We start from the raw sequence: 12,602 nt of genomic DNA, 5'->3' as shown, positions 1-12,602 counted from the left end.
GCTTCTTTAACTGTGCCCAGGTCGGCAGCTCTGCCTTCCTGGTGCATGGTGACTTTATCTGCTTTTTTAATATCACCACTTGATTTATCCTGTGAGTCAATGGTGCTCGATTACGGTGTTTCTGTCTCTGTGGAGGCGCTTTTCTTTGCATCTCCGATGGGTTCATTGTAGAACTTCAAATGTTTAGTGGGTATCCAAATAGGAAGCTGATTTTTTTCCTAGTGAAGCACAAGCAAAACTTCTTCCCCAGGTTATTACCTTCCTCTATTTCTCATGTCCTATCTTTGTTGTAACAAAGTGAACAGCTGGTGTAACTGATTATCTATGCTATATTTAATTAGAGCTGTCTTAACATCCTTTGTAGCCTGTACTACATATGCAGAATCTGATATAATATTAACAGGTTGATTAAAATCTTTTAACACTGTAATGACTGCAACCAACTCTGCTCTTGAGCAGATTGATATTGAGTTTTGATTACTCGCTCTTTTGGCCCTCTGTAAGTCACTTTTTCATTGCTGGGACCATCAGTGAATACTGTCAGAGCATTTTCTAAAGGTTTATGTCTGGTAATTTTAGGTAAAATCCAAGTAGTCAATTTTAAAAACTGGAAGATTTTTGTTTTTGGGTAATGATTATCAATAATTCTTACAAAATCTGCAAGGCCAATTTGCCATGCACCAGAATTGATAAAGGCTCGTTTAACTTGTTCCTTGGTTAAAGGAACAACTATTTTGTCTGGGTCATTACCATACAATTTTATTATTCGTAATCTTGTCTGACCAATTAATGTAGCCATTTGATCCAAGTACAATGTAAAAGTTTTAATTGTACTGTGAGGAAGGAATGACCACTCTACAAGATCAGTATTTTGAAAATGATGCCTTTTGGAGAACGCGCAGTGGCGAAAATCAAAAGTTGGAGTGGGGCTAAAGAATCTATTTTACTGATTTGCGCTGACCGAAATTTTTTTTTCCTCTTCTATAATTTTAATTTTTTTTGTTGCCTCTGGGGCTAATATTTTTCTATTATCTATTTGCATCCTTAAATAATGAAAAGGAGCAGAGGTTTGGATCTTTTTAAATGCTATTGTTAGTCCTGTGTTAGCAACCTCTGCTTGCAGAAATGTGTAACAGTCAATTAATTTGTCTCTTGTTTCTGCAGCACATAAAATATCATCAATATAGTGAATGATATAACAATCTGAAAATCTGTTTCTAACTGGTTGAAGGACTTGACCTACGAAAGCTTGACAAATAGTTGGACTATTAAGCATTCCCTGAGGTAAAATTTTTCACTGAAACCTGGTAGCTGGTTCTTTATTATTTATGGCTGGTATAGTAAAGGCAATTTTTTACAATCTTGCTCTGCCAGAGGAATGGTAAACAAAAGCAATCCTTTAGACCAATTATAATTAAAAGCCAGTCTTTTAGGATCATGGCCGGAGAGGGCAATCCAGGTTGGAGAGGCCCCACGGGTTGAATTACAGCGTTACGGCTCTTAAGTCCATTAACATACGCCATTTGCCTGATTTTTTTTTTTTTTTTTTGAATTACAAATACAGGAATTCCAGGGTGAGAATGAAGGCTCAATGTGTCCCTTTTCTAATTGTTTCTTTGCTAATAAGTGTAAAGCCTCCAGTTTTTGCTTTGGTAGCGGCCACTGATTTACCCATACCGTTTTCCTGTTTTCCAAGTTAATGGAATGGTTTAGGAGGCTCTACAGTGGCCGCCCCTAAAAAGGATACCCCATTTCTTTTCTTTTTTGATTATCTGGCCCTAAACAATGTAAAATCATTGTACTTTTATACACTTCTGAAGCTGTGCCTACGCCGATAAGTCTTGTAACAGCCTTTTGTTTAGGCCAATTTTTTTCCCAATTTTTAGATCTAAAGTTTTCTGTTCCGGAAACCATGGACAAAACTGTTCTATTGTTTGAAAGAGCGTATTTAGATTTTTGCTAGACTTTAACTCCCCCTCTTTAAGAGAATTTTTATAAAGCTGCGATGAGGCATATTTACTTTTAGTTTGCTCCATTGTTACCCTAGGTTCTTCCGAGCGCGCAAGCTTACCACAAGGCTGACTGTAGACGTACTCGGGAGTCTTTCGTCGACTTGTCTTTAATGACCACACTCCAGCATACCCTCACCTTAGAGAAAAGCTTCCAAGTTGGGCACCAGATGAAGGGGTGGCGTGCCCCTCCACATCTGTGGGTGTTTCTCGTTAGGTGGAACGAGAGACTTTAGAAAAGAAATAAGACCCAGAGACAGAGTATAGAGAAAGAAAAGCGGGGCCCATGGGACCAGCGCTCAGCTTACAGAGGACCCACGCCAGCCCTTCAGAGTTACTTTCCCTTGTAGTGGGTCCGGGTGCGCTAGCCACCTCCCGTCTGCCTGCTCCCTCCCGCGGCTCAACCTGGGTGGGGGGCTGAGGCCTGCGGCCGGGAGAGGTATGGAGGGGGTTCTGTGGACAGTGGGTCCCCGCTATCAGGTAAACAGGTCCTGCAAGGGAAAGTGAGTTGCTGGAATATCAACAACAAGTTATGTCAGTCGCAGGCGCGCTCCAGAAATCTGGGTCAGAACAAGTTATGTCAGTCGCAGGCGCGCTCCAGAAATCTGGGTCAGAACAAGTTATGTCAGTCGCAGGCGCGCTCCAGAAATCTGGGTCAAAATAAGTGCAAACAAGAACCAGATGAGAGCCGGGGGACGTCTCCCACCGGTCTCTGCTGGCTGTCCTATAGCGCGTCCGCCAGGACGTATGCCAGCTTCAGACCTCGCGAGTCACAGATTCAGGCGGACTTAGAGAGCCGCGAATTCAGACAGGCTAACAGCCTCAGGCGGACTTAAAGAGCCGCGAATTCAGACAGGCTAACAGCCTCAGGCGGACTTAAAGAGCCGCAGGTTCAGAACGGACACAGACAGACAAAGACGAAGACGGGCAAACACAGACGAGCCGGCTCACCTATTAGCAGATCGATCCTAGTAGATCCGTTGACCAGGGGTCTGGTGGGCTTGGGGAATCCCGGGAGCCCCCAAATGTTATGCCCAGACCGTTTGTTCCCCGAAAAAAAGACCACCAGAGTCCAGAGTCAAAGCCAAGCGGCAAGGATCTTTAATGCAAGTTCGAACTTGGTCCCTCCGTTCCACAACATACAGGAGGGCCCAGAACAATGCGTGCGCTTGCCTTTTATAGCCTAATGTAAACAGGACTTGTAAAGTTGCAGAGGAACGAGGGAATTCTCTAGGTTACAGCATTACAATTGGTTAACATTTTAAGTTTATACATTTAGCAGTTTTTTTATTGGTTCCCGTGCTCTCACAAACGGCTGTTTTCTTATCGGGGATTTTCCAGGTGGTGTCCTTCTAAAGTTGAGATATATGGTAGTCTTTGAATTGAAAGATATATGGTAGGGAGACATATGGTGGGATGAGCCCAGGAAGTTGAGGGATATATGGAGGGGAGACATATGGTGGGATATGTTTATACTGGGCTCAGGAAGTTGAGAGATATATGGCAAGCACTAGTAATTAGAACAGAAAAGAACAAGACAGGGACTTTCACATTGCTTGTCTATACAACATCTGAAATCTATAGATAACATTATCGGTTAGGTCCGGCATCAACTTTTAACTAGGCTCAAGGCGCCGCCCGGGCTGTCTGCCTGTAGGGTCAACTTCTAACTAGGCTCAAGGCGCCGCCCGGGCTGCCTGCCTGTAGATTTCATTTGGTCTCTTTCATTCTCAAAAATGGCATCATTTTTATGTCGACAATTGCTAAGTCGCTGGGGGTCAGATATCAGAGGAAGCACTGTCAAAGCAGGACGGTTAATATACAGAGAAGGTAAAGGGCTGTGTCTGCATTTTCCATGGGCCAGCTTCCCAGCAAACCTCCTTTTTATAGAAGAACCTAGCCTCATCTGTCTTCCAGCTCTTCCAAGCCTTGTGTCTTTCAAGCAGGCAGAATAAAAGTTCCAGTGCCAAATAGTACCAGAATATTAAAGTCGGAAAGGACTTTATATACCAGGGATCTTGATGTTTTGAGGGAGTCATAGATCCAGAATTTGGTGAAGACGATAGCCCCTTTCCCATATGTTTTGAATGTAATTTCAAGGGAAGCACCCCAAAAATAAATAATCCTTGGATTTCCTAGGGCACATCTTCTCAACTGGTGTGTGTGTGTGTGTGTGTGTGTCCCCTAGACTCTAATTATTTTGAACCAACTGGCAGTCCTTTTTTCCAAACTACACACAGAAAGTCACTCTGCTACCACTAGGCGTCTATCTCTCCGGTGCTTTGGGGCAAAGTTTAATCTCTTGCCTGGAGAATCTCTCAGAACTCTTTATTCTAGTAGCCTCTGATGTTCCATTGAGGGATCTGAAACATAGAAGTGATTGTTATAATATCAGCAACCAACTTATGTCCTAATTAAATATCAAGAGTGCTTGCATTCCCAACTTCATGCTGAGAGAGAATATACTAAAACGTTAATTAGCGATCCTCTCTTGGTGGTAAGAATGTGGGTAATTTAAATTGTGTTATATTGTTGTGCATGCTTCTAAACTGGCTACGGTGAGTACATATTTGGGAGTGTGGAAAAAGCCTCAAATTTTATTTTTAAAAAGTGATAGGTCACAAAGGAATGTAATCAACATTCAATTATTTATATTAATAGCTGATAAAACAAAAAGTGGCTAATAATTTATTTTACAAATAATGCCAGTTCCATTCGAGTGTTCTGTGGCCCTCCAGAGACAGGCATCCTACAAGGCCAAATTTGCTTGAGTCTGAGAATGACACACATGAAGATAATTCATCTGATCTGATGGATCTGATATTCCTAACACTAGATCTAGAAAAATGGTGGCTTTTTCTGTTTGGCCCTAACCTCGATGTCTGCGAGACACCAACTACATTTTAGTTATTCAAGATTGCCATCCATAGCAACTTTGTGTTTGTACTTACAAATACCTTTCACCACCCATTGAGATCCCATGGTTTCTTTTGTAAGTTATGTTGATACGAAATGTTATGTTAGGTTTCCAAATATTGAACCACCTTGAATTCTAGGGCTGAATCCTCTTGGTTCCCTAGGGCTTCTCTTTCAGTATTGACTTTGAATCTGAAACATTCATGATGGGATGGGTTTGCGGAATAAGATTTATAGATTGATTTATGTATTTGGCCTTGTCCCCAGATTTTGACAAAAGTATCAGGAAAAGGGGAAGAAAAGATGGAAAATGAGAAGAATGGTTAGAATTTTGGCTTGTTGGATCAGTTCCCAGAACATCCTTTGTGTTAGAGAAATCAAGTAATGGGAGAAGTGGAAAGAAAACAAAAAAGTTACTGAAGCTAAACCAAGCTACATAGTGAAGAGAGAAGGGGGAGAAGGACTAAAAAAGATATGTGAGGTGAATATTTGGGGCAGACTTTGAGGTATCTGGGAAGTGGGAGCTTTGTAGTGCTCTGAGAGATTTGGGGAAAAGAAAGGGATTTGAGGAAGGGTTGGTCTCTCTGGGTATAAACAAGTCCCTTTTAATATATTTTGAGAGATGCAAGCAAAGATTATATACTTGATTAATTTTTTTTTCTTTTTTAGTAGAGACAGGGTCTTACCATGTTGCCCAGGCTGGTCTTGAACTCCTGGCCTCAAGGGATCCTCCTATCAGCCTTCCAAAGTGTTGGGATTATAGGCATGAGCCACTGCACCTGGCCTTTTTTGGCCAAATTTTGACTTCTGTTGTTCCTATTCCAATTTCTCATTTCTTACATTTTGTGTTTCTTCTTTTTTTCTTGATTATATGTGCTAGATGTTTGCTTATATGATGCTATTTTTTAGAAAAGTAGTTCTTCTTTATAACTCTTATTTTTCCCTTTCTTTTCTTTTGCTTTAAAAAAAAACTTTTGAGTCAAATACAAAGTTCATATACTTTAATATTAAGAATTTTCTTTTGGCTGGGTATGGTGACTTACACCTGTAATCCCAGCACTTTGGGAGGCTGAAGCAGGCAGATTGTTTGAGCCCAGTAGTTACAGGATCAGCCTGGGAAACATGGTGAGACTCTGTCTCTAAAAAAAAGTTTAAAAATTAGCTGGGTGTGGTAGCACAGTGGTAGCACACACCTGTAGTCCCAGCTACTCAGGAGGCTGAGGTGAGGATTGCTTGAGTCTGGGAGGTCAAGGCTGCAGTGAGCTGTGGTCATGTGACTGCACTCCAGCTGGGGTGACAAGCTGGAGCCTCTTTTGGGTCTCAAAAAGAAAAAAAAACGAATTTTGTTTTTATGATGAATTAAATTTTTAAAAATAATGAAAATATTTATCTCTAGTTTCAGGACCTGAACCATCAGGTTTTCTTGTTTCCATCAGAGAAGTCACGTGTCAGAATGCTAAAGTGTTTGACCGTAGGATAAGGCTTTGTTCCTCATGTATTTCACAATTGTTTTTTCTCTTTTCTTTTTTTGAGATGGGTTCTAACTCCATCACCTAGGCTGGAGTGCAGTGGCATGATTATAACTCACTGCAGCCTTGAACTCCTGGGATCAAGTGATCCTCCCACCTTAGCCTACAAATATTGTTTCTTCGTATTTTCTTATACACGAGTAGCCCCAACTACAAAAACACAGGATCTGCCATTAGTCTTTTATAATTCAGCATGATTTTACAGATCACTATTATCTTTTCCAGACAGGAATTTGCATTTCAATTCTTTTTGTACAATAAAAAGCTTTGTCCTCAGTTGAAGGATTTTTAATTTTAATGAAGTCCAATTTTTAAATTTTGTCTTGTATAAATTGTGTTTTGGTGTTGTAAAGTCATTGCTAAACTCAAGGTCACCTAGATTTTCTCCTATATTATCTTCTAGGTGTTTTATACTTACATGTTTTATATTTATGTCTGCGATCCATTATGTCTGTGAGTTAATTTTTGTGAAAGGGGTAAGATCATTATTTAGATTCATTTCCGTGAAAGTCCAGTTGAAGCATTTTTAAGCATTACCAGATGGGGAATTTTTTTTTTTTTTTTTTTTTTAATGAGAAAAGACATTTATTTTCTTATGTGAAACATATATTGCATATAACAGTAATAATGACATAAACTGATTTATAAAGAAGGCAAAAATAAACAATATTCAGAAAAAGCTGATAGCAGTGGAAATTTAAAAATTGAAAAGTTTTTTTTTTTAATTGAAAACAATTTTTTTTCAAAAAATGGAAATGAATTCTTGCTCTCATCCCCCAGGCTGGAGTGTGATGGCATGATCTTGGCTAACTGCAACTTCCACCTCCCGGGTTCGAGTGATTAGTGATTCTCCTGCCTTGGCCCCCCAAGTAGCTGGGATTATGGGAGCCTGTCACCACGCCTGGCTAATTTTCATATTTTTTCATATATATATATATACATACACACTTTTTTTAAAATTATACTTTAAATTCTAGGGTACATGTGCACAACGTGCAGGTTTGTTACATGGATATACATGTGCCATGTTGGTTTGCTGCACCCATTAATTCGTCATTTACATTAGGTATTTCTCCTAATGCTATCCCTCCCCCAGCCCCCCACCCCACGACAGGCCCCAGTGTGTGATGTTCCCTGCCCTGTGTCCAATTGTTCTCATTGTTCGGTTCCCACCCATGAGTGAGAACTTGCGGTGTTTGGTTTTCTGTTCCTGTGATAGTTTGCTGAGAATGATGATTTCTAGCTTCATCCATGTCCCTACAAAGGACATGAACTCATCCTTTTTTATGGCTGCATAGTATTCCATGGGGTATATGTGCCACATTTTCTTAATCTAGTCTGTCATTGATGGACATTTGGGTTGGTTCCAAGTCTTTGCTATTGTGGATAGTGCCACAATAAACATATGTGTGCATGTGTCTTTATAGTAGCATGATTTATAATCCTTTGGGTATATACCCAGTAATGGGATCGCTGGGTCAAATGGTATTTCTATTTCTAGATCTTTGAGGAATTGCCACACTATCTTCCACAATGGTTGAACTAGTTTACACTCCCACCAACAGTGTAAAAGCATTCCTATTTCTCCACATCCTCTCCAGCATCTGTTGTTTCCTGACTTTTTAATGATCGACATTCTAACTGGTGTGAGATGGTATCTCAATGTGGTTTTGATTTGGATTTCTCTGATGACCAGTGATAGCATTTTTTCATGTGTCTGTTGGCTGCATAAATGTTTTCTTTTGAGAAGTGTCTGTTCATATCCTTTGCCCACTTTTTGATGGTGTTGTTTTTTTCTTGTAAATTTGTTTAAGTTCTTTGTAGATTCTGGGTATTAGCCCTTTGACAGATGGGTAGATTGCAAAAATTTTCTCCCATTCTGTAGGTTGCCTGTTCACTCTGATGGTAGTTTTTTTTGCTGTGCAGAAGCTCTTTAGTTTAATTAGATCCCATCTGTCTATCTTGGCTTTTGTTGCCATTGCTTTTGGTGTTTGGTCATGAAGTCCTTGCTCATGCCTATGTCCTGAATGGTATTGTCTAGGTTTTCTTCTAGGGCTTTTATGGTTTTAGGTGTGATATTTAAGTCTTTAACCCATCTTGAGTTAATTTTTGTATAAGGTGTAAGGAAGGGATCCAGTTTCAGCTTTCTACATACGGCTAACCAGTTTTCCCAGCACCATTTATTAAATAGGGAATCCTTTCCCCATTTCTTGTTTTTGTCAGGTTTGTCAAAGATCAGATAGTTGTAGATGTGTGGTATTATTTCTGAGGGCTCTGTTCTGTTCCATTCACGTATATCTCTGCTTTGGTCCCAGTACCATGCTGTTTTGGTTACTGTAGCCTTGCAGTATAGTTTGAAGTCAGGCAGCATGATGCCTCCAGCTTTGTTCTTTTGACTTAGGATTGTCTTGGTAATGCAGGCTTTTTTTTTGGTTCCATATGAACTTTAAAGTAGTTTTTTCCAGTTCTGTGAAGAAAGTCATTGGTAGCTTGATGGGGATGGCGTTGAATCTATAAATTACCTTGGGCAGTATGGCCATTTTCACAATACTGATTCTTCCTATCCATGAGCATGGAATGTTATTCCATTTGTTTTTGTCCTCCGTTATTTCACTGAGCGGTGGTTTGTAGTTCTCCTTGAAGAGGTCCTTCACATCCCTTGTAAGTTTGATTCCTAGGTATTTTATTCTCTTTGTAGCAATTGTGAATGGGAGTTCACTCATGATTTGGTTCTCTGTTTGTCTGTTATTGGTGTATAGGAATGCCTGTGATTTTTGCACATTGATTTTGTAGCCTGAGACTTTGCTGAAGTTGCTTATCAGCTTAAGGAGATTTTGGGCTGAGATGATGGGGTTTTCTAAATATACAATCACGTCATCTGCAAACAGGGACAATTTGACTTCCTCTTTTCCTAATTGAATACCTTTATTTCTTTCTCTTGCCTGACTGCCCTGGCCAGAACTTCCAACACTATGTTGACTGGCAGTGGTGAGAGAGGGCATCCCTGTTTTGTGCCAGTTTTCAAAGGGAATGCTTCCAGTTTTTGCTCATTCAGTATGATATTGGCTGTTGGTTTGTCATAAATAGCTCTTATTATTTTGAGATACATTCCATCAATACCTAGTTTATTGAGAGTTGTTAACATTGAAGGGCTGTTGAATTTTGTGGAAGGCCTTTTCTGTATCTATTGAGATAATCATGTGGTTTCTGTCGTTGGTTTTGTTTATGTGATGGATTATGTTTATTGATTTGCATATGTTGAACCAGCCTTGCATCCCATGGATGAAGCCCACTTGATCATGGTGGATAAGCTTTTTGATGTGCTGCTGGATAAAATTCAGTTTGCCAGTATTTTATTAAGGATTTTTGCATCAATGTTCATCAGGGATATTGGTCTAAAATTCTCTTTTTTTGTTGTGTCTCTGCCAGGCTTTGGTATCAGGATGATGCTGGCCCCATAAAATGAGTTAGGGAGGATTTCCTCTTTTTCTATTGACTGGAATAGTTTCAGAAGGAATGGTACCAGCTCCTCTTTGTACTTCTGGTAGAATTCGGCTATGAATCCTTCTGTTCCTGGACTTTTTTTGGCTGGTAGGCTATTGATTATTGCCTCAATTTCAGAGCGTGTTATTGGTCTATTCAGAGGTTCCACTTCTTCCTGGTTTAGTCTTAGAAGGGTATATGTGTCTAGGAATGTATCCATTTCTTCTAGATTTTCTAGTTTATTTGCGTAGAGGTGTTTATAGTCTTCTCTAACTGTAGTTTGTACTTCTGTGGGATCAGTGGTGATGTCCCCTTTATCATTTTTTATTGTGTCTATTTGATTCTTCTCTCTTTTCTTTTTTATTAGTCTTGCTAGCAGTCTATCAGTTTTGTTGATCTTTTCCAAAAACCAGCTCATGGATTCATTGATTTTTTTGAAGGCTTTTTTTCTGTCTCTGTCTCCTTCAATTCTGCTCTTAGTTATTTCTTGCCTTCTGCTAGCTCTTGAATGCGTTTGCTCTTGCTCCTCTAGTTCTTTTAACTGCGATGTTAGGGTGTTGATTTTAGATCTTTTCTACTTTCTCTGGTGGGCATTTAGTGCTACAAATTTCCATGTACACCCTGCTTTAAATGTGTCCCAGAGATTCTGGTATGTTGTGTCTTTGTTCTCTGGTTTCAAAGAACATTTTTATTTCTGCCTTAATTTCATTATTTACCCACTAGTCATTCAGGAGCAGGTTGTTCAGTTTCCATGTAGTTGTGCGGTTTTGAGTGAGTTTCTTAATCCTCAGTTCTAATTTGATTGCACTGTGGTCTGAGAGACAGGTTGTTGTGATTTCTGTTCTTTTACATTTGCTGAGGAGTGTTTTACTTCCAACTATGTGGTCAATTTTGAAATAAGTATGATGTGGTGCTGAGAAGAATGTATATATTCTGTTGATTTGGGTTGGAGAGTTCTGTAGATATCTGTTATGTCTGCTTGATGCAGAGCTGAGTTCAAGTCCTGGATATCCTTGTTAACCTTCTGTCTTGTTGATCTAATGTTGACAGTGGGGTGTTAAAGTCTCCCATTATTATTGTGTGGGAGTCTAAGTCTCTTTGTAGGTCTCTAAGGACTTGCTTTATGAATCTGGGTACTCCTGTATTGGGTGCATATATATTTAGGATAATTAGCTCTTCTTGTTGAATTGATCCCTTTACCATTATGTAATGACCTTTTTTTTTTTCTTGTCACTTTTGACCTTTGTTTAAAGTCTGTTTTATCAGAGACTAGGATTGCAACTCCTGCTTTTTTTTTTTTCCATTTGCTTGGTAGATCTTCCTCCATGCCTTTATTTTGAGCCTATGTATGTCTTTGCATGTGAGATGGGTCTCCTGAGTACAGCACACTGATGGGTCTTGACTCTTTATCCAATTTGCCAGTCTGTGTCTTTTAATTGGGGCATTTAGCCCATTTACATTTAAGGTTAATGTTGTTATGTGTGAATTTGATCCTGTCATTATGATGTTAGCTGGTTATTTTGCCCGTTAGTTGATGCAGTTTCCTCCTAGCATGGATGGTCTTTACAATTTGGCATGTTTTTGCAGTGGCTGGTACCGGTTGTTTCTTTCCATGTTTAGTGCTTCCTTCAGGAGCTCTTGTAAGGCAAGCCTGGTGGTGACAAAATCTCTCAGCATTTGCTTGTCTGTAAGGGATATTATTTCTCCTTCACTTATGAAGCTTAGTTTGGCTGGATATGAAATTCTGGGTTGAAAATTCTTTTCTTTAAGAATGTTATGAATATTAGCCCCCACTGTCTTCTGGCTTGTAGAGTTTCTGCCAAGAGATCTGCTGTTAGTCTGATGGGCATCCCTTTGTGGGTAACCTGACCTTTCTCTCTGGCTGCCCTTAACATTTTTTCCTTCATTTCAACTTGGTGAATCTGCAATTATGTGTCTTGGGGTTGCTCTTCTTGAGGAGTATCTTTGTGGTGTTCTCTGTATTTCCTGAATTTGAATGTCGGCCTGCCTCGCTAGGTTGGGGAACTTCTCCTGGATAATGTGCTGCAGAATGTTTTCCAACTTGGTTCCATTCTCCCCATCACTTTCAGGTACACCAATCAATCGTAAATTTGGTCTTTTCACATAGTCCCATATTTCTTGGAGGCTTTGTTGGTTTCTTTTTACTCTTTTTTTCTCTAAACTTTGCTTCTTGCTTCATTTCATTCATTTGATCTTCAATCACTGATTCCCTTTCTTCCACTTGATCGAACTGGCTACTGAAGCTTGTGCATGCGTCACGCAGTTCTCATGTCATGGTTTTCAGCTCCATCAGGTCATTTTAGGTCTTCTCTACACTGTTTATTCTAGTTAGCCATTTGTCTAATCTTTTTTCAAGGTTTTTAGCTTTGTTGCGATGGGTTCTAACATCCTTCTTTAGGTTGGAGAGGTTTGTTATTACTGACTTTCTGAAGCCTACTTCTCTCAACTCGTGAAAGTCATTCTCCATACAGCTTTGTTCTGTTGCTGGTGAGGAGCTACGATCCTTTGGATGAGAAGAGGCGCTCTGGTTTTTAGAATCTTCAGCTTTTCTTCTCTGGGTTCTCCCCATCTTTGTGGTTTTATCTACCTTTGGTCTTTGATGTTGGTGACCTACAGATGGGTTTTGGTGTGGATGTCCTTTTTG

Source organism: Trachypithecus francoisi, unplaced genomic scaffold (assembly GCF_009764315.1).
Source record: "Trachypithecus francoisi isolate TF-2019V2 unplaced genomic scaffold, Tfra_2.0 Lachesis_group16, whole genome shotgun sequence".
Taxonomy (NCBI): Eukaryota; Metazoa; Chordata; class Mammalia; order Primates; family Cercopithecidae; genus Trachypithecus; species Trachypithecus francoisi.
This window is presented reverse-complemented; position numbering follows the sequence as displayed.